The sequence below is a fragment of the Brienomyrus brachyistius genome, unplaced genomic scaffold (genome assembly GCF_023856365.1).
Source record: "Brienomyrus brachyistius isolate T26 unplaced genomic scaffold, BBRACH_0.4 scaffold60, whole genome shotgun sequence".
Taxonomy (NCBI): Eukaryota; Metazoa; Chordata; class Actinopteri; order Osteoglossiformes; family Mormyridae; genus Brienomyrus; species Brienomyrus brachyistius.
Window position 1 is genome coordinate 1,852,522 of NW_026042335.1, and position 26,056 is coordinate 1,878,577.

Consider the following 26,056-nt stretch of genomic DNA (forward strand, 5'->3'; position numbering starts at 1 on the left):
TTTAACATTTTAACATTTATTAATATATTCAAGATTATTAAATTAACAATTATGTAATTAAATGTAAGTGCATATACACTTAAATTAGGAATTGCATTACTTCAAATAGTATAAGAAATAAATTCACGTCCAAATAGCAAAAAAAAAGCAAAACAGAAGCAGATATACTCCTCACGCTGGGTGTTACCATCTATATCCGGCTGTGTGCCGTTCCCAAACAGCATCTCCCCACGCTGGGTGTTACCATCTATATCCAGCTGTGTGCCGTTCCCAAACAGCATCTCCCCACGCTGGGTGTTACCATCTATATCCGGCTGTGTGCCGTTCCCAAACAGCATCTCCCACACTGGGTGTTACCATCTATATCCAGCTGTGTGCTGTTCCCAAACAGCATCTCCCCACACTTGGTGTTACCATCTATATCCAGCTGTGTGCCGTTCCCAAACAACATCTCCCCACGCTGGGTGTTACCATCTATATCCAGCTGTGTGCCGTTCCCAAACAACATCTCCCCACGCTGGGTGTTACCATCTATATCCAGCTGTGTGCCGTTCCCAAACAACATCTCCCCACGCTGGGTGTTACCATCTATATCCAGCTGTGTGCCGTTCCCAAACAGCATCTCCCCAATCTGGGTGTTACCATCTATATCCAGCTGTGTGCCGTTCCCAAACAGCATCTCCCCAATCTGGGTGTTACCATCTATATCCAGCTGTGTGCCGTTCCCAAACAGCATCTCCCCAATCTGGGTGTTACCATCTATATCCAGCTGTGTGCCGTTCCCAAACAGCATCTCCCCACAATAGGTGTTACCATCTATATCCAGCTGTGTGCCGTTCCCAAACAGCATCTCTCCTCACTGGGTGTTACCATCTATATCCAGCTGTGTGCCGTTCCCAAACAGCATCTCCCCACAATAGGTGTTACCATCTATATCCAGCTGTGTGCCGTTCCCAAACAGCATCTCCCCACGCTGGGTGTTACCGTCTATATCCAGCTGTGTGCCGTTCCCAAACAGCATCTCCCCACGCTGGGTGTTACCATCTATATCCAGCTGTGTGCCGTTCCCAAACAGCATCTCCCCTCACTGGGTGTTACCATCTATATCCAGCTGTGTGCCGTTCCCAAACAACATCTCCCCACGCTGGGTGTTATCATCTATATCCAGCTGTGTGCCGTTCCCAAACAGCATCTCCCCACGCTGGGTGTTACCATCTATATCCAGCTGTGTGCCGTTCCCAAACAGCATCTCCCCTCACTGGGTGTTACCATCTATATCCAGCTGTGTGCCGTTCCCAAACAACATCTCCCCACGCTGGGTGTTATCATCTATATCCAGCTGTGTGCCGTTCCCAAACAGCATCTCCCCACAATAGGTGTTACCATCTATATCCAGCTGTGTGCCGTTCCCAAACAGCATCTCCCCACGCTGGGTGTTACCATCTATATCCAGCTGTGTGCCGTTCCCAAACAGCATCTCCCCACGCTGGGTGTTACCATCTATATCCAGCTGTGTGCCGTTCCCAAACAGCATCTCCCCACGCTGGGTGTTACCATCTATATCCAGCTGTGTGCCGTTCCCAAACAGCATCTCCCCTCACTGGGTGTTACCATCTATATCCAGCTGTGTGCCGTTCCCAAACAACATCTCCCCACGCTGGGTGTTATCATCTATATCCAGCTGTGTGCCGTTCCCAAACAGCATCTCCCCACAATAGGTGTTACCATCTATATCCAGCTGTGTGCCGTTCCCAAACAGCATCTCCCCACGCTGGGTGTTACCATCTATATCCAGCTGTGTGCCGTTCCCAAACAGCATCTCCCCACGCTGGGTGTTACCATCTATATCCAGCTGTGTGCCGTTCCCAAACAGCATCTCCCCACGCTGGGTGTTACCATCTATATCCAGCTGTGTGCCGTTCCCAAACAGCATCTCCCCACGCTGCGTGTTACCATCTATATCCAGCTGTGTGCCGTTCCCAAACAGCATCTCCCCACGCTGGGTGTTATCATCTATATCCAGCTGTGTGCCGTTCCCAAACAGCATCTCTCCTCACTGGGTGTTACCATCTATATCCAGCTGTGTGCCGTTCCCAAACAGCATCTCCCCACAATAGGTGTTACCATCTATATCCAGCTGTGTGCCGTTCCCAAACAGCATCTCCCCACGCTGGGTGTTACCGTCTATATCCAGCTGTGTGCCGTTCCCAAACAGCATCTCCCCACGCTGCGTGTTACCATCTATATCCAGCTGTGTGCCGTTCCCAAACAGCATCTCCCCACGCTGGGTGTTATCATCTATATCCAGCTGTGTGCCGTTCCCAAACAGCATCTCTCCTCACTGGGTGTTACCATCTATATCCAGCTGTGTGCCGTTCCCAAACAGCATCTCCCCACAATAGGTGTTACCATCTATATCCAGCTGTGTGCCGTTCCCAAACAGCATCTCCCCACGCTGGGTGTTACCGTCTATATCCAGCTGTGTGCCGTTCCCAAACAGCATCTCCCCACAATAGGTGTTACCATCTATATCCAGCTGTGTGCCGTTCCCAAACAGCATCTCCCCACAATAGGTGTTACCATCTATATCCAGCTGTGTGCCGTTCCCAAACAGCATCTCCCCACGCTGGGTGTTACCATCTATATCCAGCTGTGTGCCGTTCCCAAACAGCATCTCCCCACGCTGGGTGTTACCATCTATATCCAGCTGTGTGCCGTTCCCAAACAGCATCTCCCCACGCTGGGTGTTACCATCTATATCCAGCTGTGTGCCGTTCCCAAACAGCATCTCCCCTCACTGGGTGTTACCATCTATATCCAGCTGTGTGCCGTTCCCAAACAACATCTCCCCACGCTGGGTGTTATCATCTATATCCAGCTGTGTGCCGTTCCCAAACAGCATCTCCCCACAATAGGTGTTACCATCTATATCCAGCTGTGTGCCGTTCCCAAACAGCATCTCCCCACGCTGGGTGTTACCATCTATATCCAGCTGTGTGCCGTTCCCAAACAGCATCTCCCCACGCTGGGTGTTACCATCTATATCCAGCTGTGTGCCGTTCCCAAACAGCATCTCCCCACGCTGGGTGTTACCATCTATATCCAGCTGTGTGCCGTTCCCAAACAGCATCTCCCCACGCTGCGTGTTACCATCTATATCCAGCTGTGTGCCGTTCCCAAACAGCATCTCCCCACGCTGGGTGTTATCATCTATATCCAGCTGTGTGCCGTTCCCAAACAGCATCTCTCCTCACTGGGTGTTACCATCTATATCCAGCTGTGTGCCGTTCCCAAACAGCATCTCCCCACAATAGGTGTTACCATCTATATCCAGCTGTGTGCCGTTCCCAAACAGCATCTCCCCACGCTGGGTGTTACCGTCTATATCCAGCTGTGTGCCGTTCCCAAACAGCATCTCCCCACGCTGCGTGTTACCATCTATATCCAGCTGTGTGCCGTTCCCAAACAGCATCTCCCCACGCTGGGTGTTATCATCTATATCCAGCTGTGTGCCGTTCCCAAACAGCATCTCTCCTCACTGGGTGTTACCATCTATATCCAGCTGTGTGCCGTTCCCAAACAGCATCTCCCCACAATAGGTGTTACCATCTATATCCAGCTGTGTGCCGTTCCCAAACAGCATCTCCCCACGCTGGGTGTTACCGTCTATATCCAGCTGTGTGCCGTTCCCAAACAGCATCTCCCCACAATAGGTGTTACCATCTATATCCAGCTGTGTGCCGTTCCCAAACAGCATCTCCCCAGGCTGGGTGTTACCGTCTATATCCAGCTGTGTGCCGTTCCCAAACAGCATCTCCCCACGCTGGGTGTTACCATCTATATCCAGCTGTGTGCCGTTCCCAAACAGCATCTCCCCACGCTGGGTGTTACCATCTATATCCAGCTGTGTGCCGTTCCCAAACAGCATCTCCCCTCACTGGGTGTTACCATCTATATCCAGCTGTGTGCCGTTCCCAAACAACATCTCCCCACGCTGGGTGTTATCATCTATATCCAGCTGTGTGCCGTTCCCAAACAGCATCTCCCCACACTGGGTGTTACCATCTATATCCAGCTGTGTGCCGTTCCCAAACAGCATCTCCCCACGCTGGGTGTTACCATCTATATCCAGCTGTGTGCCGTTCCCAAACAGCATCTCCCCACGCTGGGTGTTACCATCTATATCCAGCTGTGTGCCGTTCCCAAACAGCATCTCCCCACGCTGGGTGTTACCATCTATATCCAGCTGTGTGCCGTTCCCAAACAGCATCTCTCCTCACTGGGTGTTACCATCTATATCCAGCTGTGTGCCGTTCCCAAACAACATCTCCCCACGCTGGGTGTTATCATCTATATCCAGCTGTGTGCCGTTCCCAAACAACATCTCCCCACGCTGGGTGTTATCATCTATATCCAGCTGTGTGCCGTTCCCAAACAGCATCTCCCCACAATAGGTGTTACCATCTATATCCAGCTGTGTGCCGTTCCCAAACAGCATCTCCCCACACTGGGTGTTACCATCTATATCCAGCTATGTGCCGTTCCCAAACAGCATCTCCCCTCACTGGGTGTTACCATCTATATCCAGCTGTGTTCCGTTCCCAAACAGCATCTCCCCACGCTGGGTGTTACCATCTATATCCAGCTGTGTGCCGTTCCCAAACAGCATCTCCCCTCACTGGGTGTTACCATCTATATCCAGCTGTGTGCCGTTCCCAAACAGCATCTCCCCTCACTGGGTGTTACCATCTATATCCAGCTTGGTCCCATTGCCAAACAGCATCTCCCCACACATGGCCACGGCGCAGTAGTAAGTCCCAGCATCGGAGAGGCTGAGGTTCCCCTTGGGGAGGCTGTAGACGCAGCTCCGTGTAGGAGATCCAGCCTCAGGGCTCTTCTCACACTCATCACTCCTGTTTCCGTGGCTGTAAATGACTCCAGGAAGGGATTCCCCTGATCCATGTCTGAACCAGTAAACACTGTGTTCTCCTGCACAGCTCCCAGTCTCTATCGTACACTGCAGGCTCACAGAGTCTGTGTCAGACACAGTGTCAGACACAGGCTGCTGTACCACAGTCTTGCTGTTGGAGTCTTTACCCGAAAAGCAAAATGTTCATGATGACAGCGCTTTGAGAGTCACAATGGAAAACACAGATCCTGAAAAATATTTCTTGCCGATTTTAGAAATATTTTGGAATGGATGTCATGTTGTTCTATCCATCCATAAAATAAGTAACTTCTTGGAGAATAGTTGACATTCTTGTCTCTTTTTGTTGTATAACTATTTATTAGTATATATTCAGTAACACTTTACATTAACTGCACCTACATTATACATTTACAATGCATTCATATAACATTCATAATCACCATGTAATTTGTATACCTTAATATCCTAACATACCTTAACAGCTTTAATATACATTGATAAAATTATATGATAACAAAGATTATATTATAACTGTAACACTGGCCCAAGAAGTGGAACGGAGATCCAGAATTGCATGCAGCCAGAAGTTTTATTGGCAGCACTAGTACGTAGCAATGAAAGGGGCTAAGCGAGGAGAATGGTCGAGGGGCAGAAGCATGTGTCCGAAGCCGAAAGAGGAACAAACACGGGACATGACAACACAGGGAAAGAGTACCAGGAGAAGCCGGTCTCAGCGGGGCAAGAGGTTCAGGTTCGGGAACGGGTCTGGGAAGAGGAAGAGGAACAGACAAGGTAAGTACACTGGGCGGACGGAACAGGTAGGAAGCAACGGGTAGACGATAGACAATAGATTGCTCGGTATGGCTCAATAGCATGGCTCAATACTTCGCAATGTCCCGATGGAGCTCAGTGCTTAAATCCATTCCGTCATTAAGCGTTCTACGGAGCACCTGGCTGGTCCCGCCCATGTGGGCGTGATCGAGACGGGCTAGTCGGTGGGTTCCGCCTGCATGGGCATGACAATAACAAACATTATATGATAAGAACAAACATTATAATTGTATAATCATATGTTTGATGTTAGTGCATGAAGGTAGATGAATTTAATTAATTTCAATGTAAAGAAATGAAGTGTGTAAAGTGTATTTTATATTTTCATGATTTTCGTGACTATCAATATCCCTCTGGCTTATGTTGACCATTTTGTTTGTCTATTTTTTAAACATTAAATAGGAAGTGTGCATCGCAAAAGGAATTACTTGGTTTCATGCGGTTTCTACTATTTATTTTCTTGTGTGTTGAAAAGTAAGTTTTTCCCTTCTACCATAGCACTACAGCAAAAAGCAAGACATCATGGCAAATGCAATTATGCTTTATTCAAATAAACATGATTACATTTATTATTATATTACATTTGATTAGCATAATATCTTCAAAGGTTTCATGATTTAATCTGCAATCTTCTGGCCTGAAATCTTTTCCTGCTACACTGAAGACTCTCTCAGCGTGTGCAGAGAAAGCTGCAGCCAAAGGGTTGGCATCCTCTGATAAACATGGTTGGCTCAGTTATCGGTGACATTATGTGAAGCTTTCATGGCAGGAATAGGGACTAGTTTGACTTTTGATGCAGGAAAAGTGTTTGGGACGTTTCCTAGGTTAGAAACTGCAGTCACTGCAGCCAACACTGACTTCTAAGGAGAGACACTCAGCTCTTCCTATGAGCAGATCCACCATGGTGCACAAAATGACAGTATAATTATTGTTTTAGGTGACACTTCAAATGTTGCATTATTTCATTCTGAATAAAATTATAATAGTGATACACAACAATGTTAATGTGCTTATGTGTAATTCATATTTAAATATTTGGCTGTATAGCTAAAAGCTATATTGTAGCTATATGTACTGTATGTATATGAATTTATTTGAATTCAAATACGTATTCATTCTGCTTCCTTAAATTCAAAAATGAATTGTAATTCTGCATCCTGTTTTCAACAGCGATTCAACTTTATTTCAGATGAACAAAATTAATTGAAATTTAAGGTCCATTCTCAAACCAGTTCTGAATGGTGCATATCCGACTCTTATATTATAGCATGTCTTTCTGAGACAATATACACTGACTGTTGAGTTAAAAAATTTTAAGAATATATTTTCTTTGTCGCCTAAGACTTTTACGCAGTAATATATATATCAACTCAAAACTGAAATGTAAACATTTTCCTTTAATTTATTTGAAAGAGGCTGCAATGTGTAACATTTTTCCAAATCTGAAGATTCCATATGGCTGAAGATTTCTGACAGCAAGCAAAATGTAACAAACTGTGAAATAATGTGATGCAGCGCATGTTCATGTATAAATGTAACAAACTGTATAATGATGTGATGCAGTGCATGTTCATGTATAAATATAACATCAGGAGGGGTCCAACACATAACTGTATACACATAACTAAATCCACTTCACACAAGTAAGATGATACGTAATGCCTCCTATTAATTTGTATTCTTGTATACTTATTTTTACATATTTCAGCTATTTATGCGTGTAATAATAATAAAAAGTTTATAATTCTAATTGGAAAGCTTTTATAAATGTTTTTGTTTAATGCTGTATATAGAAAAACATTCAAGGACCAATGCTCGCAATCTACATCAACTATGTTGGTTAATTTTATATTGACACAGAGCTCAACTGTCAAAAATGTTTGTCAAAGGACAATATTATTGACACTTTAATAAAGCAAATATGAAAATAGTTGGAATCTCATTTATCTGTGATTATGACAAAGGTTCCATTTCCAAATACAATTTCATTATAGAACAGAGCAGCGCAATAATACACTGCAGAATCTGACGGCTCCACGTTAGAAATAGTGAGGTTAAAACTCCCCTCTGCATTCAGTAAGGAGTAACGTTTTATGTTTTTATATTCCTTGTAAAATTCACCAGGTACGTAGAGAAGTGCTTTCGCCATGAGCTGGGGCTTTTGACCAGCAGCTTGCTAAAACCAAACTGCAAAAGAAATATCTTCTGGACGGAAGCATGTCAGGGTCACACTGTCTCCATGCTGGACCCTCATCAGGTATCTGGGCTGAACAACATCCACAGCCAGTGAAGTGTCTGGAAAAAGAGAGAAACACAAATGAATAAACAAACAAACAAACAAACAAGCAAATAAATAAATATCATAATAATAATCAGAATACCTATTACATATGATGAAGATTAAATGGCCAAATACTTATTACACTAATCACATCGTACAGGATATATAAAAATCCCCACAAAATATGATTTAATAGTATAGAACCCTACTAATGAAAATGAGAAGACCAAAGAGTCTGAACATCTTTGCGGTTCCACTGTTTAGAATAAACTGCTCTGCTGCTAAGTGAGAGATCATGGTCATGGTCGGGATGAAAGGGCAGGAAACAGAGAGGAAACAGAGAGACACACATCAGGCTGATCTGATTGGCTGTTCACATGGGAACTTACGTAATAGTGAAAAAGCATCCTAATGTGCACTTATGTATTTGTACATAAGAAAAAACAGAAAGAATAAAACATAAGAAAAAAAGGAATCTTTTCTAATGTCTTACCTGCCTCTGCAGGCATCTGCTGTAATGTCCTCACATGCTGCATCCATGTCAGCCAGCAGGGTCATCTGAGCATGTGGCTGGCGATCGTAAGCCTTCTAACTCCATGCTGAGCAGAGCCCCTCGATCGGGTTAAGGAATGGGGAGTAGGGGTCCATGATGTTCTTTCATTGTCAGAAATTGCACCACTGTACTGTGCCCAGTCAATACATGCTTGGCAAATTAAGGTTCATGAGATGCACCTATGTAATATTACAAAAAAAATCTTGAGGAAATGCAGAGTTCTGGAGGAGATTCTCATACTGTAGATGATGGCATGTGTTTATGCGCCATACTGAAGAAACTGTACAAATTGCTAGACATAAAACACAGGACTGGCAACTTTCAGCAGAAAATAGATGGTACATTTTAACACCTTGATAAAAAACTTAAAATCCATAGTATGTGGGACAACCTTACAGAACCTTTAGTAGTCATTGTTCAGAACATTAACACGGATTAAAAACAATTACTATGAAAGTGCATTATTCAGTTAAGTTGTCCTTTTGTGAAGAGAAAAACTGTCTTTGAAAAAGAGAAACAATAGAACTAAGCTGCTGCGTTGGCGCCCCCTCGTGGTGAATTGAGGATAGTTCTGTCTGAACCAGCTCAGCAGGAGATTTGGTGTCAGCTGTCGTGACAAACTTCCTGCTTAGTGAAGGAATCTAGCGGTTTGAAGGGCAGACATAAATAAATAGACGGTATGTACTTTTGATATATTGAGAGTCAGCCGAGACACATTTGGGGATGGCAAGAGGTTCAATATTTATTAACTTATCAGCTCCGGGAACAACGCATAAACACTCAACTTCCCTCTCTTGCCTTCTTCTACTTCCCTCCAACTATATGCTACTACTGCCATCTAATGGTTGAATCCAAGCTACTACAGTACTGCACAACATGCAACCCCGGAGGATGGTAGAGACACAGAAGGCAACGTACTGTACGGGGTTTATTGTTGGGAACACGCAAACAGAACTGGAATCAGCAAGTACAATCGAGTCCAAAAGCCAGTTCTACAGGTGGCATGCGAGACGAAGGACAAGTACAAGGAAGAGGTCCGGGAGGATCAGGATGGGATGGGATGGAATGGCAGCAAAGCAGGCGGATGGACCGGATCGGGGTAGACAGGAGGAAGACCGCCCTGTACTTCTTATGAAAACCCTCAACAGTACCTTGCATATAATGCAGCGCCAAGCAGAACTAAACAGGGAGTTGACGTAACTCAGGTGTGGCTGCTGCCGCTGCATTCTCCCGAGGGGGGCGTGACAATACAATGAATAATGAACATCTTTAAATCGGTAAAATACGATTTACGGATATATCATTATTCGTACGCCATAATTATTTAGAAATTTGACCGACATTATCTGACCAATAATTGTACATTTTGCTCGATTAACCCTCTCTTACCTGATAATTTCAAGTGCGCTCTCATCTCCACTGCTGTCAGTGTATAATTCTCCTCAAGTCCCTCGGCCACATCACGCGAGCTGGAGGCATGTTTGGCGAGTCAGATTATCATGAGAAGGAAGAGATACATTGTGTTGTTCATATGTCATTGAAGAGACCTTGTTTCATGAACAATGAACTTTTATTTAACCACCAACATCTTCCATGCAAACCCACAACCTGCTCTGTGCCGTCGGTCTCCCTACCCCTTGTCTTTACCTCCTCCCAACCCTCCAGGTCTCTCTGCTGGTCACCAAAAGTACTGCACTACATATCAACACATCCCCCTTTCTTTAAAGCAGAGAACAAACATGCCTTAACATACCAAAATATTATATTGGCATTGTCAACGTCAGTATTCCCATTTTCATCATATCATTACTGTTTTTTTTTTTACATTTCACAATGCTTTCAAATAACACAAAACTCTTTAAAAAAAATAAACGCCCTAATTTTCACACCCTGCCAGCTAACAGCTCGTTCTAAGGCAATAACCGACACCATTGCCACCTTTATTTGTAAAAATATCCAGCCTTACGGTGTAATAGATAACTGCTCCACATCTTGGAGCTGAGGTATCACATACCACATAGGAAGTTTTTCACCAGAAAATGAATCCCTGTTCTGTATGACAAAGTGAGACCGATAGCTGAGTGCCTAAAGAGCCGCAGTAACATATGATGTGATAGTCACTGCACACTACATAAAAGTCTTTATTCCTGAGCATGTGTTACTGCATTACCGAAACTGAATGTTTGGTGTACATAACGGAGATGGGTTTTTTTTCTTCAATGAAGTTGATTGTAATGAAAGTTTTTATCCGTGTTTTGTTGCAATGTCTTAGCAAGTTCACCTCTTTTTCCGTCCATGGAATTTTCAATGTGGTGATGTAATCCATCTAGCAAGTTCAAATTGCCCAGCTGTCTTGGCCGCTTTTGGGACAGGTGTGCACCATAAAGTTGTTGTTGAAAGTGATTACAGTTGATTTTTTTCTGCGGAGAGGAGATGCTTGAACAGGGTCAGTCAGAAATGCCCTTTATTGACATGTTCTTTAGGGTGCTTGTGGCAAGTGCTACAAGATGACCGACCTTGAAAGTGGTGACACCTTTGCTGTGATGGTCATACCTCTACATTCCTGGGGACTGGAGGAGGTATGTGGTATGGATTGTGCTTAATGTCATCCCTCTTTGCAGTTTATCTGCATTTCCCTGTTACAATACTTGATGAGATGGTGTTTGATATTTCACTCAGGTGTGTCAAGAAGTGGAGATTTTGAAAAAAAACCACGGCACAAGAACGTTGTGGGCTTCTCCCATTCTTTTGAAGACGATCTGTTCATGTATATTTTCATGGAGTTGTGCAGTAGGCAGGTGAGTCCCTGACTTTTGTAGACATCTTACTAAGGCAAAGACTTTGTGATGGATCAGGCTGCCCCTGTTTCTCCCTGCCCAGACACTTGGTGACATCCTGAAAGCTCGCGGGACTCTGATTGACCCCGAAGTCCGCTATTACATTCAACAGCTGATATCGGGGATAAAACACATCTACCGGCAATGTTATGTCCATAGGGACATCTAGTTCGGTATGTGTACATGCACTCACGCTTTACTCAATTCTCTGTTTAATAATGCTGGCATTTCACATGGCATTGCGAGTGTAGCTCGTCTGGATTTCTGTGTAGTGTTAATTTATCAATTTGGTAAAGTCTGCAGTTTGGCAAAGTATTTGAGTCTATCCTTAATGCAAATTCGTTTGTCTTTCAGAAAATTTATTTGTGAATGACAAAATGGAACTGAAAATTGGAGATTTTGGACTGCCGGTCAAGCTGGAGCCGAGGGAGAAGTAGGTGTTTTTTGCAGAATTCCTGGCTAAGCTTTCAAATTTGTTTATACAGCAAACTAAAGCACATGTGCGCTTAACGTTTTCCATTTGTGTGTGTTGTAGAGAAGTGTGTGGTACTCCAGTCTACATGGCTCCAGAAGTGTGGAAACGGGAGGGCCATGGAACAGAAGCAGAAGTCTGGGCTGTGTCATGTACGTATACCCTATCAACCCTCCTCCCGGCCAAAGATCAGCATGGCTAATAAAATCTGTCTAACATTTTAAGAAGACATGCGTCTAACATACATAAATATGTTTTTTTTTTCTACTTGAAATAGAAAAGAAAAATGAATACTGGCACACAGTTGAGAGGAATTGCTCTTTTGGAAGCACAGCATTTTTATGTCAAATGTGAAAGACCTCAAACACCTTTGCTGCCTTTCTTACTACAGGTACCAGCTTCTGGTTGGGGAAATCCCATTCGATCACGACGATCGCTGTGAAATGATAAAGAACATCAAAGAAGCTAAATTTATTCTACCCCAGAACCTCGGTATTGAAGCTGGGAAACTGATGGGCAAAATATTTCAAATCGACCCACAGGATCGCCCGTCATCGCAGAATATCCGTGGCCACAAGTTCTTCACAAAGGTTGGTCCACTTGCAAACTGGTGGGATGTGGATGATTAGCTGGTCTGCTGAGGTCACTGGTATTTACCCTTCCTATAAAATTACAGTAACAAAAGATGGATGGATGGATGGATGGATGGATGTATGGGATTGGTTTGCTTAACTGATGCATGTTAAACCAACACTCTAGGGCTTCACTCCAAAGACACTGCCAGCTAGTAGCTGTGATAAAGCGCCGCAGCTTAAAGCAGTAAATCGATTTGTGAAGATTTTCAACTGGTTCATGTACCTGCTACAAAAGAAGCGATCCAGAGGTAAATTCCATCAGCATAAATCACACTAGTAGATCATCTCTCAGTTCCTCAGGCTCAGACGCTTGACCTGGCAAATCCATGCTTTCTCGCAGTTGAGCCTTTACTGGAGGATGCAAAGCAGAGCAGTCTTGAGATCCCCCAGCCTGTGGAGTCACGCCAAATTGACCTGGTCGAGTTGGTCAAAGTGGTTGAGGTAAAGATGTGCTATTCACAATAGTGAATCCTTGTCCTGTCCCATCTCTGTTACCATTCTGTAGCTTAAGCTTGTCTTGGTGTTTTGCATGGATAAAGCTGGGGTATACTGAATTAGTGTCGTCCTCCTTGGACCTTGTGAATGCCATGGTAACTGAAAACTCAATTTTTCTACACAGAGAGCTGTAGAGGAAGTACTGAGTAAGTGCAGTGACGCCCTACCATTGAGTGCCTCCCCCAACTTCCTGTTCACGCCAGTTCCAGCTTTATGGATAGGGATGAAAAATGGAAAGACATACACAGAAAATAAAATGCACAACCAAACATAAAATACACATTAACTGAATCTGTGAGCTTAAGTTTTATACCATTAGTTTCTCTGATTAAAACTAGATTTAAATTCCTCTTTAACCAATTTACCCTATTTTAGGTTTAGTTACTGTATGTTTAGACTTTCATAGCTAAATTTAGAATCAATAACCAATTACGTCAAGATTAAATTGTAATTGGCCGTAGATTACACTTAGGGATGTTTTTAGATTTAGGTTCACCAGTTCCAATATGTTTTTTGATTACCCTTCTTAGTCCAACTCCACTCAGGTGAAGAAAGGGTAAGTATATAACAACTTAAATGAAATACAAATTAGTTACGTAAACTGCATAAAACAATTTAACAGTCCTACCACAAATCCGGTAGTTAAATGAATATGAGTTGTCAACACAAGAATCGGTTTAGTTCCTTGGGTGACTCACCATCAACATCCAACGATATTCGAATGCAGCTCCAGGAAGTTTAGGTTCCCGCTAAAAGGACCTGACCTGCGTAAGCAAACAGGTATTATAATACACTACAATATTTACTATATCAGTCACTCTGTCTAATCATTACAGTTATAATTAATCAAATATATGATACTATATCAAAGAAAATACTTTTACACATAATGTCCTTTTTTTAGAGGGGGTGGATCAGGGGGGGAGGGATTTTTTTTTTTATTTGATTGATTGTTTGAACTTTCAAATATGTAAGAAAATACATATTTGAAAATACATACCGAAGAGAGCAGACCTACTTAGTACGCCTCCTCAGTTCTTCCAGTTTGTTGCATTTCAAATATATTAAATGTAAGAAAGTACAAGAATATAAATTCCTTGATCCATGTGCATCTCATAAATGCCTTCCTAACCATGGATTTGGATACTTTATGCTGATGTTTCATTCGTGAATATAAAAATGATACTATTTGAAACCAATATTCTGTTTGTCATTTCCATTCTAAATGAACAACCAAGATTTTAAAATATATATCTAGAAAGAACGTGTATTAAAACATGTTTAAACACGAGGAATTTACAAAATGCAAATCTACAAACAAGTACGAGAACCAATTTTTTTTTTAAGTGGGCTAATCAACAAATAACCTTTCTTTAACAGGTACTCCGGAGAGATAAGTATTAGTTACCTTTCTTTTACAGCATAAAGAATTGTACATTCACTTCAATACCGAAATGTATTGAATTATATAATACACTCAAAATACACATATTTCTAAACCAAATTACTAAATTGTGCCTCTTTACTGCACACACGTTTAGCGAATAAGGAAAATGTACCTCTGGTCAAAAGTGTCACGCGGCTGCTCCGTGCCTCACGGGTGACTAGTAGCAGGAAAAAACGTTCAGCCATCACAACCAATGTTGTCTCGCTCTCTGAATATTTCTTTAATATTTCGGTGTATCTCCAAAAGAAAAAACTTTTTGCTCTTTGTAATACAGCTTGTTCATCGCCCAAGAAAACTACGTGACTACATTTTTTCAGGCAACCTGGAAAAACCGGAATATTCCTGTTCTTCACTTATGAGAGGGCGTGGCTTCACTCAAGCCAATTGAGTTTAACCTCTTAAATCCCAGATGGTTTTAACTACACTATTTTTCTGCATAAAACGCATGTTACATATGCAACTGTGTCTTTCTCATCTCTTTAGTGTTGTGTCTGTCTTTATTTGAAAAATGTGCATCGTTAATGTGTTTGGCACTCTCCTAAACGTCAATAACCAGAGACAGACAAATGGGAGGAAGTAAAAGACAAACAAAAAAAGTATCAAAATGACAGTGTTGCATTTTTTTAACACAGAAAGAGTCATTTCAGCTTTACTGCCACCTATGAGTTAATGGCTGCCAATGTTTGTGTTAAAAGTGTCTGCAAATAAGTTTAACACGGTATCTTACTTAAAACGCGCCGCCTTCTGCCTGCTGTCATTCCGCTAAGATATAGGCGACTCTGGTAAGTAACAGGTAAAGTTGTCGTTTAAAGTAATGCAAATGTGCATTGCCGGTTAGTAATTGTTTTACTATATCACGTTACGTCATTTATAGTTGTAGTACAGTGCATTCTGAATCCATCCTAACTAGCCATCTAGCTCATGTGAACATGAAGCAGTACCGCCTTCCAGCTTGGTTTTGCAGAGGGGTTGGTTGCAAATGCAAACAATCCCTTAATGTCCGTGTGTTGTGTTCAGATGTGAAAATAAAAGATAACTGTCAAATTCACTGTTTATGTCCTATTATACAAGATAGCACTGTAAAATAATTTGCTATGCATATGGATGCCCTGCATTGGTGCTGGGATCCAGCGGGCCCCAACGGAAATCTCGCGGGAGCGGGCGGCTAAAAATAGACAGCGGATCCCAAGATTATTGGCAGGATGGAGAATGTAACTGATGTCATTTATTTTGTGTTATATATTCGTGTTTGTTCTGAGCCATTGTATTAAGTTGTGATGTTCAGCTAGTTTGAATGTATTTCTTTGAAATTGGGTTCAGGGTTATCTTTTGTTTTTAAGCTGATCTTGTTTGTTTATAATGATATTTAAACATTTGTTGTATCAATTTGGTTATTGTTGTTTTTAATAACTGCAGATATTTGCACATTTGATTAGTTTTTGGGCTCAGTTTACATTTTTTCGTGATTTTTTGTTGAATTTGTTTTATTTATTCAGTTCTTGTTCTGCTGGAATAAAAATTGAATGCATATAAACTTATTTAATCATACAGTATATCTGTTAATGGATCTGCGGGTGCGGGCGGGATTGGACAGAAATATTGCGGGGGCGGGTGGGAGTGACAGAGACAGCCCGTGAGAGCGGGTTAAAAAAAAACAGTCCTGCGCAGGGCTCTAACACTAGTGTTTGTTTTTAGTTCTTGATGCCCCCAGTCGGTAGCCCATGTATGTAAATATGTGGGTAGGATAACGGTTAAACCCCCCGATTCCCATGCAGCATTTGATCACAATTGATTGCATTCATGCTGGGAGGAGTCATCCTGTCTTAGCAGAGTCTCTGCTGAAGCTGTGTGTCAGCTTATTCTCCAGGTCTGACTAGTTTTTGTGTCGCTCCCCACACTTCTGTCACAGTAGATAGTCCTGCCTGCCATGCGGCTTAATTAATGAAGCGGCTCTTTCCTTGCATCTAATAAATGTAGCAGCTATTTACTTGCATCTCTCACAGAAGCAGATGCTCCCTTACATTTGATCTACTACAGTTTTTTATAAGGTGTTTCCTTTGCTTTTGTCAGCCCTAATTCCCAAGTTTCTTTTGCAGTTTTTCCTGATATCTCTGCCACAGCTTCAGCTTCATTTTTTGCAGCCTCTCCTACACTGTCTGCTCTGGCTGCATCTTTGGCTCCTTCAACCTCCCTCCTATAGCTCCTGCTGCAGCCAAAGCCCCCACAGCTACACCCACTATTCCTACTACTGCTCCTACACCTAATGCCCCAACTGCCTCAGCTTCTGCAGCTGCTGCCCCAAATGCCCCAGCTCACTCTCTCGTTCTCGTCTCTTGATCTCAGACTCCTCTGCTTTCTCTCCCCTCTCCTCCATCTCTTCTTTTGTCTTTTTTCACCTCCATTGCTATAGCGTCTGCTATTACCTGGAGTGATTTATTTGTGTAATGACAGGGAATCCTTATTCCCTGGCCTGCTATGTAGTTCAATGGGTTGTTTGAGCAGCTTAAAAGTTGACACCCTTCCAGTCATGGAAGAAGGCTGGACTTTGTTCTGTCTCACCACTTTGTTTTAGGGTTTTATTTTATCATTGGCTTTTGGTGTATCCTGCTTGTGTCTTGTTTTTTCTGTGATAGCATAACATGGCACAGGCAAGGAAAAGAGTATAAAGTCTATATTCCTAGTATTTCGGTTTTGATTTTTTGTCAAGTGAAAGTCTTTATGACCATATATATGTGTGAGTAATTTGGTGATTATTGGTGGCTGTTTTGGTAATATGATGAAGACTGATGAAGTACCAGTACAGACTCTGTTTTGGAAAGGGGGGGGGGGTTAATTGACGGAGACTGCTACATTCACTCACCTGGAGATAATGAGACTGAGGATTTAATGGGAATTCTGTCTTTTATCACGTGTGTATCTTCCTGGTCAGGATTGCAATGTTGATTGCTGTGTAGACTTTCTTATTGGTGCCGTGCTGTGATGAGCTGGAATGATTTATTGCTTTGAGAGCGTAACCTAACTTATTTCACATGTGCTGTGCTGTTTTATCAGATGCCCTTAGTGTATGCGTGGGAATTGTGTGCTGCGAGGCATCCAACGTGAGCCCATTGATTAATGAAATAATTGAATAATAAAGTATTCTTATCGCCTCAGTTTCCCTGATTCTGAGTGGAGTATTCTGACCTACTGGACAAGACCGGGGTATAATTAAAGGTGGTGGCAGCTTAACCTGTTGTTTACCGAGGTTTAAATATCGCCCTCTAGTGGCAAGGAAAATCTATTACAGTACATTAAGTCACTTTAAGCCTTTTCCTTATAACATTTACATTTACAGTATTTGGCAGACACCCTTAGCCAGAGTGACTTACATAAATGCTTCAAGACGCTGCGATGAATTTTTCCGATACTAGCTCAATAAGGACCCAAACTATGAATACCATCTATCCGAACACTGTTAAGAAAGTGCAACAAATTTTTTTTTTTTTGTACACATACACACACTCAAATGTGGGTTATAATGGGCATCAATGGAGGGGAAAACACTTAACGTAGTTTAAAGTCCATATTCCTAGCATTTAATATTTTATTTCTTGTCAAGTGAAAGTATTTATCACCAGATATGTGTGTAAGAATTTTGGTGTCGCTATTTTGATACATTAGACCACATTAACCCTTTTCACATTAAGGAACAGAAAGTGGAAACGCTGCTGCTTTGAAGAAGTCTACTGCCTAGAAAAGTTAAAATAATTGCGTTACATAAAATTCGCAGAAGGCACGTGCATGTGAACAGGAACCTTCATTCCCAATAACATGTGAAACAGCGACCCTGAAGTCACACATTACGATGGTCACAAAATACGGTGCAACACCTGCAAGGAGCTACCCAGCTCCGCCTGGACCCTTTGGAAATGCCAGACGGCGTTTTGGCCAGAGCGCACCGCGTACGTTCTTTGTTGCTCTCGCAATTTTCATTCTGCTTCATATAAGTATCTGCTGCTCAACGGTTGCCCATCTTCTTGCCCGAAGCGGGGCGACGCTGCTACGCCCCCTGCTGACCGAGACAAGCCAAGAAATATGAGCGCAGGACCAGTGTCACCGACAGAGCGGTATCACCACCATCCTGCGTAAAATGTCAACGTAGATAATGTGAGAATCCTCAGCACTACAGCTAAATATTCGTTGGGACCTCATTCAGACCGTGCATGTGATATACACGTATGCTATACTTACACACTCAGTTTTCTGGCACAGAAAGGGAGGCAGGACGCCAGGAAACGGGAAAATGCAGGGTTTAATTAAAGCGAAAAGGAATGAACAAGCAGCAAACACAAATTTACAATATAATGACTAGTCTAGGGAAACAAACTGAAACGGGAACTAAATCCATTGAACTAATGACAGGAATGAACATGTGGAATCCACACGCTGATGAGGGGGCGTGGCCACATGGGAGGATCCGATGAGTGGGGAATGATACTTTCCCTCACAAAACGAATATGAAATTCTCTATTCTACTTTAAACAGGTGTCAGCTGAGGCCCAGCACTGTTTCAAAGTAAGAGATTTTTGTTGATCGTTTAATGATTAACAGTACTATAGTGCTTTTGAATACCAGTGATTGTTATGGCATCTGCTGCCAGGAAGGGTCTCAAGGCACTGGGTCCAGTGTATAACCACCCATTTTCTTCCAAATATAACCTTTTTCTGTTGCTGTGCTGTATTTGGTGCCAGTTAATCTTTGTCAAGAAGATACACACACTGGCCACACAGTTGCAGCACATTTGTCTGCTGTACCCTCATGACCCTGGGGGCGGCATGGTGGTGCAGTGGTTAGCACTGTTGCCTCACACCTCTGGGACCCAGGTTCGAGTCTCCGCCTGGGTTACATGTGTGTGGAGTTTGCATGTTCTCCCCATGTTGTCGTGGGGTTTCCTCCAGGTACTCCGGTTTCCCCCCACAGTCCAAAAACATGCTGAGGCTAATTGGAGTTACTAAATTGTCCGTAGGTGTGTATGTGTGAGTGAATGGTGTGTGAGTGTGCCCTGCGATGGGCTGGGCCCCCATCCTGGGTTGTTCCCTGCCTCGTGCCCATTGATTCCGGGATAGGCTCTGGACCCCCTGCGACCCAGTAAGAAAAGCAGTTTGGAAAATGGATGGATGGATGGACAAATGAATTTAATTATTTTGGAAAATGAACAACAGAGAATAAAAAGGTATTATCTGCATTTTACTGTGGTGGCTAGTGAACATGCGCTCATAGTCATGTGATCAAATCTGGCCAAACCTGGCAGCTTCCCATGATTGTCAATCAGATCTGAATCTGCTGCTCTGGATGATAACAGGCCAGAGGATCTTTAGCCAGAGTCATTTTGCATTTATGGTTGATCTATGCAGGGACCAAGTGAGTTCAATGCAATGCAAAAACATGAACATTACATTTTAAGAGCCATATAGACATTCAAAATGATGATCTTTAAGGCTGCAAGCCATTATCACTGAAACATCACTGCGCTTTTCAGTGAGTTGTGGCTCCTTTGCTCAGTGCCGAGATGGAGGGGGGCACTCAGGAGCACCTTGATGGGAGAACTTCAGGACTGGGGCTCCACAGGCTGACCCCAAAGGGCCCTGCTGTCCCTCGGAGCCGGGAAATGCTGAACGTGGCCCCTGCTCTCAGTCCATGAGCTGGGCACACACAGCATATGTCGCGTGAAACATACATGTACATAAACACACATGTGGTGTTAAACACTTATGTGCATAAACATACACGTCATGTTAAACATACATATAAGCTCCTAAATATTCTGATATTCTGACAGCTGATATTTGGAGAGGCAATCTCACCTCCTCCGTCCATGAAGTCCTGCGCTCTGACTGGGAGGCTCACTCTGGATTTCAGTTTGGGCTGGATATTTCTCCCCACAGGCAACAGCCTGCAGGGCCCAGAGAGGAGGCAGTGCCACCAACTGGCAAAACAGAGGTATGGCAGAGATGAAAGGTGCATCAAATCTTACAGCAGTCCTGACCAGTCGTGAAGGTCATTAAATATTAAGTGTGTATTTCTCAGAAACTGGAATGGAAATTTCACTTGAACTGCTTAATTACACAGGTATCGCACAGGCTGGGGCGGTGTTATAAATGTTAGGGAAACACACACACAGAGACACACATAGATATCAATACATTTGTATTCATATCCTTATGGGGACTCTCCATTCATTTCTATTAAGAACATAAGAACATAAGAACTATACAAACGAGAGGAGGCCATTCGGCCCATCAAGCTCGCTTGGGGAGAACTAAACTAATAGCTCAGAGTCGTTAAAATCTTATCTAGCTCTGATTTAAAGGAACCCAAGGATTCAGCTTGCACTACATTATCAGGAAGGGTATTCCATACTCTGACTACACGCTGTGTAAAGAAGTGCTTCCTTAAATCCAGCTTGAAGTGTTCTCCCGCTAATTTCCACCTATGGCCACGAGTTCGTGTATTTAAACTAATGCTGAAGTAACTATTTGGTTGAACAGCATCCAAACCTGTTAGAATCTTATATACCTGGATCATGTCCCCCCTCAGTCTCCTTTGCTTGAGACTGAACAGATTTAGCTCAAGTAACCGTTCCTTGTATGACATTCCTCTAAGACCAGGAATCATTTTTGTGGCCCTACGCTGCACCTTTTCTAAGGCCACAATGTCCTTTTTAAGATATGGTGACCAAACCTGCACACAATATTCTAGGTGAGGTCTCACCAAGGAATTGTATAATCTTAGCATTACCTCCCTTGACTTAAACTCCACACACCTGGAGATATACCCCAACATCCTATTGGCCTTTTTTATTGCTTCCCCACACTGGCGAGAATGGGACATGGAAGCATCAACATACACACCAAGGTCTTTCTCATGATCAGCTACCTTTATTTCAGTGACACCCATGAAATACCTGTACTTTATATTTCTGCTCCCTAGATGGAGTACCTTACATTTATCGATGTTTAAATTTCATCTGCCAGGTATCGGCCCAGTCACTAATTAAATCAAGATCCCGCTGTAGCTGCTGAGCCACTAATTCAGTATCTGCTACACCACCCACCTTGGTGTCATCTGCAAATTTCACCAGTTTACTGTATATATTGGTATCCATATCATTTATGTAAATTAGGAACAATAGTGGTCCTAAAATCGAACCCTGCGGTACCCCACTATGAACGCAAGCCCACTTTGACATTGTGCCTCTTATAACTACTCGCTGTTTCCTATCTGTTAACCAGTTATCAATCCAGGTCGCTACGGTACCTAAAATACCTGTCGCTTTGAGTTTAAGTAGGAGCCTCTTGTGGGGGACAACATCAAAAGCCTTTTGGAAATCTAAGTAGATGACATCATAGGCCTTCTTATCATCAACTTCCTGAGTAGCTTCCTCAAAAAACTCCAACAGATTTGTTAAACAGGATCTACCTCTCCTAAATCCATGCTGGCTATCCCGCAAAATGTTATTAGAGTCCAGGTAATCTACCATTTTCTCTTTGATTATAGCCTCCATAACTTTACCAGTTATACAAGTTAGACTGATTGGCCTATAGTTAGACAAATTACTTCTATCCCCTTTTTTAAAAATAGGCGTTATGAAGGCGTGCTTCCAATCAGAAGGTACCACACCTTCAGATAAGGATTTTTGAAACAGTAAAGTTAAGGGTCGGCAAATAATATCCCTCATCTCTTTTAACACTATAGGTAAGATGCCATCAGGACCCTGTGATTTATTTATTTTGAGCTTAGCTAGGCTTTGCAAAACATCTGCTTCAGTTATATATATATTAGCTATAGACAATGCTGGATAGGTAATAACTGGTAAATTACTAAGGTCCTCAACAGTGAATACCCGTGCAAAACTTTCATTGAACTCATTTACTATATCAATGTCGTTTACTATTATAAGACCCTTACTATCCTGCAGATTAGTAATTTCAGGTTTTATAGCTCTTTTAGAGTTAAAATACTGGAAGAAACTTTTAACGTCATCCTTAGCTTCCAATGCAACCATCCTTTCGACATTTCTTTTAGCTCGTCTAATATCATTTTTTAACTCAGTCTGTAGACTTAGATATTCCTGCTTAATTCTGTCATCGTCAGTTATTTTCCATTGCTGGAACAAAGCCCTTTTCCTCCTTACTTTATGCTTTATTTCCCTAGTAAACCACCTAGGTTGCAATTTCCTAGATTTATTCTTGCTGGAAACAGGTATGAAGTCCTCTTGCACTTGCAATAATGTGCTTTTAAAAAATTCCCAGGCCTCTTCAACAGTTTTGTTATTTAACTCCATCCAGTTCACAGTTTCTAGTTTTAGTCTCATACACTTAAAGTCAGCCTTCCTAACATTATATATTTTTGATTTGGACTTAGCTCTTCGAACACTAAACTTAACCTCAAATTTGACCATGTTATGATCGCTACTGTCAAAGTGGTTCTAAAACGTCTAATTTACCAATCCTGTCCTGGTTATTAGAGAGAACAAGATCAAGAATGGCATCTCCCCTGGTAGGGGTGTTAACAAACTGAGTAAAAAAACAATCCTGTACTAATTCCACCATCTCCAGTTCATTTTCTGAAGAGCCAGTGACAATGTCCCACTGCATTCCTGGTAGATTAAAATCACCCATAACTACCACATCATTTTTATTGCTCATAGTCCTAATATCACTGTATAACAATCTGCTTTCCTCAGCAGCTATATTAGGTGTTCTGTAACAAACACCGACAATTAGGCTATTTGAGTTTTTAGCATCTAATTTTACCCATATTGCTTCCGTAGTTTTATTTATATCAGTAAGTTCCCTTGCCTGCAAGTTTTCCTTTACATATACTGCAACACCACCTCCCTTTTTTCCTATACGATCCTTACGGAACAACGTGTAACCATCCATATTATATTCTTGTCCATCCTTTTCACTCAACCACGTTTCAGTTACTCCTATAATATCATGAGTCCGATGAGATAAAAACCTCTAAATCATGAATTTTATTCCTAATACTTCTGGCGTTTAAATACAGACAACAAAGGGTAGGCCTATTACGGTGCCCACTTACAATATGATTATTTGGGGCTTTCCGTTTCCCCCCACTGACATAGTTAACTAACCTCCCTGCCCCCCCAGTCCCTAGTTTAAACATTCCTCAACTACTCTACACATACGCCTCCCCAATACACTGGTTCCCCTCTGGTTCAGGTGCAACCCATCCGGCTTGAACAGGTCCCACCTGTTCCAGAAGGTCCTCCAATGCCCCATAAACCTAAACCCCTCTTTCCTACACCATCCTTTTAGCCACGCATTTAATTTCCTTATCTCAGGTAACTTAGCCTGACTTGCACGTGGCACGGGGAGTATTTCGGAGAATACCACCGTGGACGTTCTGCTTCTAAGCTTATTGGCAACTTCTATAAATTTATCCTGCAGAACAGCCCTTCTACCCTTGCCAATGTCGTTGGTGCCAACATGCACCACGACAACTGGATCCACCCCAGCTGGGGCCAAAAGCTTATCCACACGATCTGGAAGGTCTCCTACCTGGGCACCAGGCAGGCAAGACACCGTACGGGACCCTCTATCACGCGTGTACACATAACTGTCTACTCCCCTAATAATGGAATCCCCCACTACCACAACCTCCCTCTTCCTAGGGGGAGGGGGCTCCTCAGTGCCCAAGGGCCCACCTGCCTCCCCAGTCCGTTCCGGCTCTAAAGCTGGAAGAACCTGAAACCTGTTCGACACAGTCACCTCAGGTGATGCCGCCTCTGCAACGTGTGTACGCCCCTTCCTGCGTCTACGACCTATGGTCACCCAGCTCTCTCGACCTCTCTGCTCTTCATTCTCCCCCCTCCCGGCTAGTGGTGTACACACCTTATCCCTAAAAGGCGTATTAACTTGCTCCTCTAACTCACTGTTGCATTGGATGAGAGCCAGTTGCTCCTCAAGGCCGCGAACCTTGACCATGAGCGAGTCCACTAGCTTACATCGCTCGCAGATGAAGTCCGACTGGACACTAATGTCCAGAAGGGCAAACATGTTGCAAACGCAACACTGAGCCGGCCCCATAATTAACTAACTCACTATGACCCCGTACTCCCAGCCCAGTAAATTTATATAGCGTATTTAACTTTAAAGATTAAAGTTATTATTGGCAAAACCCTAATCCTAACTATGACAACCTTAACCCCTACCCAGCCCTAACCTTAACCATAAGTAATACGGGACTTTTGGTATTTTAGTTCATCAATTGCATGGACAGACTTTTTATAACATTGAGTTTTCCATTGTGGGAACTGGAAAAATGTCCTCACAAGGTCAAAGTAACAGGTTTTCTCTCTCTCTCTCTCTCTCTCTCACACACACACACACACACACACACACACACAGTCTACTTAAAAGCTGAACTTACCTGTTAAATTACATTGGGACAGCTGACAGAATATTGATATTCTCAGAAACAGCACCTTAATCATTCTAGTAAAATGTCAAACAGTTTGGTGTCTGGGTGCTATGTGACCCAGATCATAACTGTAATACTCCTGTGTCCTGACATGCAGACACTCACAGCACGGCATCTGTGCAGGGGGCTGATGACAGCCATTGGCAGCTGATGATGGACACACTGCAGGCTGCAGCGAGCAGCTCGCCCACACAGCGATGGACCCGAGCAGCAGCTGGTGGCGTGTGCGGTGCCCGATATGAACCGGCACATGCAGCAGACACTTTTACAACATGTGGTTAGAGGTGAGACAACACAGATCACAGGCGTATCAAACCTTTGCAGTTCGTCCAGTTTGTGCAGCAACTGAGCATTTTCAAGTGACAGGAGCGCCCCCTGTTGCTTGGAGGACTGGGTGCGGTTGAGTAATGCTCCCTCTTCCACTCTCTGGTGCATATGTTAAGTATTGGTTAGGGGTCTGGTCGCAGTAACACAGGTAGGAAACTGAGTCAACTTTTTTTTTTTTTGAACTAATAGGTGTTAGTGAAACGCATGACGTAATATGCTACTGGAAAAACATTGATAAAGCAGATAAAACAACAGCAGCAAATGGACACACTCACTGCAGTGTTCTGTTTTCTTGCATGACCTCCTGCAGCAAGAGGACCCCTCTGTCGGAGGGTCAGTTTCAACCTTCCCTAGCAGCTCACTGCTGCCATCTACAGGTGGGAAGAGTCTTTAATTAATTAATTTATATAACAATCAATTCAGCTGCACAGTTTCACAAAAAAAATAAAAAATTTAAACATACAGCAGGCAGAAACGGGTACAGAAGATCTTCTGGCCGATTTTTCCACTGAGGAAAGATGTTGTCGAAGCAGCATGTTCTCCCTGCGCAGCAAACAGCAGTAAATAGTGGCATTACTCGTGATTTGTGTATTCAGATACCATCCTTCACCCCAAAATCTGCCGATATTATACTTTGCCTTTTTTTTTTCGAGAGTGAATAACAAAATAAAATAAATCACATAAGCAGGTTCAGCTAAGCTCATAATGACCTATCCCAGGAACCAAACCTGAGCAGTTGCCAACACACCGCGGGGCCAAT

At 43.0% G+C, this 26,056-nt stretch overlaps 1 long non-coding RNA gene across 2 annotated transcripts; it reads right to left on the minus strand.

The window, feature by feature from the left end:
- Positions 1-12,061: 12,061 nt before the first annotated feature.
- Positions 12,062-14,493, minus strand: LOC125725105 (uncharacterized). 2 transcript variants are annotated; one of them, XR_007387334.1, is made up of 5 exons: positions 14,443-14,493; positions 13,733-13,798; positions 13,202-13,243; positions 12,763-12,890; positions 12,062-12,566 (listed from the first exon to the last, which is right to left on the minus strand). It is a non-coding gene; the product is annotated as an uncharacterized LOC125725105 (long non-coding RNA). The 2 variants fall into 2 exon arrangements; XR_007387333.1 differs by having other exon boundaries at positions 12,763-13,243.
- Positions 14,494-26,056: the final 11,563 nt, after the last annotated feature.